This window comes from Clavelina lepadiformis, unplaced genomic scaffold (assembly GCF_947623445.1).
Source record: "Clavelina lepadiformis unplaced genomic scaffold, kaClaLepa1.1 scaffold_191, whole genome shotgun sequence".
Taxonomy (NCBI): domain Eukaryota; kingdom Metazoa; phylum Chordata; class Ascidiacea; order Aplousobranchia; family Clavelinidae; genus Clavelina; species Clavelina lepadiformis.
Window position 1 is genome coordinate 20,001 of NW_027508291.1, and position 2,500 is coordinate 22,500.

A 2,500-nucleotide genomic window follows, 5' to 3' on the forward strand; every position below is an offset into this window, starting at 1 on the left:
TCCTATTCCATTATTCCATGCACCATTATTCAGGCGAACCGCCTGCTTTGAACACTCTAATTTTTTCAAAGTAAACGTTCCGGCCGCCGCCAACACTCAGTCAAGAGCACCGACGGTGAACCGAAGGTGAGGCCGGGCACGCCAGTACACGCCTTGCGACGGACCGACGGCCCGAGCCCAAAATCCAACTACGAGCTTTTTAACCGCAACAACTTAAATATACACTTTTGGAGCTGGAATTACCGCGGCTGCTGGCACCAGACTTGCCCTCCAATGGATACTCGTTAAAAGTTTTAGAGTGTACTCATTCCAATTACAGGGCCTCGTTAGAGTCCTGCATTGTTATTTTTCGTCACTACCTCCCCGCGTCGGGAATGGGTAATTTGCGCGCCTGCTGCCTTCCTTGGAAGTGGTAGCCGTTTCTCAGGCTCCCTCTCCGGAATCGAACCCTGATTCCCCGTCACCCGTAAGAACCTCGGTAGGCAGATACCGTACCGACGAAAGTTGATAGGGCAGACACTTGAATGATTTGTCGCCGGTGCAAGACCGTGCGATCCGCAAAGTTATCCAGAGTCACCAACGAGCACGGGCCGAGGCCCGGTCGGTTTTTGGTCTGATAAATGCACGCCTCCGTGAGTCGGCGCTTTTCGCATGTATTAGCTCTAGAATTACCACAGTTATCCAAGTAACACGTACGATCAAATGAACCATAACTGATTTAATGAGCCATTCGCAGTTTCACTGTACGAGAGCTCGTACTTACACTTGCATGGCTTAATCTTTGAGACAAGCATATGACTACTGGCAGGATCAACCAGGTAGCTATTCGCAGCAAACGAGGCTGCTGCGGGACGACGGGCGCCCCGCGTTTCTTTTCACACGTTCTCCGTGTACATCGCTACTCAAACACTACGCTCGCGGCTTGCACGAGCTCCGAAAACCGTCGATTCCGGACGCTGCCCGGCGATTCGAGTGCAATACTCGCGCCGAGGCACGCCGATAGCTTGCCACTGGATCCGACAGACCGCTCAAAACCCCGGCTAAGCATGGGCGACCGCGCGAACAGCATTACATCTGCCCATCGTGCCCGACGCCAACCGAGATCGATTCTGCTTCGATTCGCACTCGCGCGCGCATTCGCTCACTACGACTGCCTGCTCCCTCATAGTAGTCACAGAATCCTGCATCGCCATGGTACCCCAGAACGGCCTCGGGATCGCGCGACCTCGCGGCCGGATTTGGAGTTTGGGAAGGTGCGTGGCCGCTTGCCGTGGCCGCCGAACCGCGCCCCGGCCGGGCACTGCGCGCAACTCGAACGTTTGGACTCTGAAAATATTTCCCAACGTTTGGACTTTAACTTTTTGTCGAGACTTGAAAAAATTTCAGAGTCCAAACATCGACCCGCGGCAAAAACTTTTCCGAGGTCGAAAAATCCGCGCTCGGTCAAGAGAATATGCGCGGCCTGGGCGTTTGGACTCTAACATTTTTTGGAGTGGATGGGAAAAATTTTCAGAGTCCAAAACACCGACCCGCGCGTGATGCTCTCCCGAGTTCGGAAAATCCGCGCCAGGTGAAAGCTATGCGCGCGACCTGGTCGTTTGGACTCTAAAAAATGTTCAAGTCTCATCACACCAACAAAAAGTTAAAGTCCAAACACCGACTCGCGGCTAAAGCTCTTCCGACTTGGGAAAATCCGCGGCGGGTGAGGGCTATCCGCGCGACCTGGGCGTTTGGACTTTAACATTTTTTTGGTGTGAATCGACTTGATAAAATTAATCTAATGCCATACAGTGTCAAAGTGCACAATTTTAATCGATATAATCATAACAATATATGTCATACAACAAAATCATCAAATGATCATCAAGCAGCATTGCAAAGCTACGTGAGTCAATGCAAGGCAATGACAACGTATTTATCAATTAAAGTTATTTAATTGTACAAAGTTATTGTTAAATTATAAAATAAAATTAAATTAAATGAAATTAAATTGAAGAGCTCAATTACGACAATGTAACAGAGTGTCATACAAAATATATTGAATCACACACGTCCAAACGCTAAAGAAATATATCAAATGCACTCACCTGCCAGTCACCGTTTTGGGTAACTCAGAATAGACCGTCTTTCGTCGGGAATTGAGTTGATCATTGATCATTGAACATTGCAGTAGGAATAGGTTTAAGCGGAATAATAATAGCGGAAGGCTGATGCTCCAGGTAAATGTTTGCTTCGCTCATAATACTGAAAGGAAAAAAATTTGTGAGCAAGCAGTGCCGCAGGGAAGAATGCGATGGCAAAACGGACGCGTTGTGGAAATTATGGTAGTCCGAGGGCGCCAACTAGCGACCAAAAAAGAAACACATTACGGTCGCTAGAGGAAAAATGCAAATAAATAGCAATTCAATCTTCCATGCTTGTATGTATGTATGTATGTATGTATGTATGTATGTATGTATGTATGTATGTATGTATGTATGTGTGTGTGTGTGTGTGTGTT

General features: G+C 48.0%; 1 non-coding gene across 1 annotated transcript in view; it reads right to left on the reverse strand.

Annotated features, from left to right (window-relative positions):
* LOC143472908 (small subunit ribosomal RNA) overlaps positions 1–821 on the reverse strand; it is a 1,808-nt gene extending 987 nt beyond the window's left edge. Inside the window, exon 1 of the ribosomal RNA XR_013120213.1 lies at positions 1–821. This exon is cut by the window's left edge and continues 987 nt beyond it. This is a non-coding gene — a ribosomal RNA (small subunit ribosomal RNA).
* Positions 822–2,500: the final 1,679 nt, after the last annotated feature.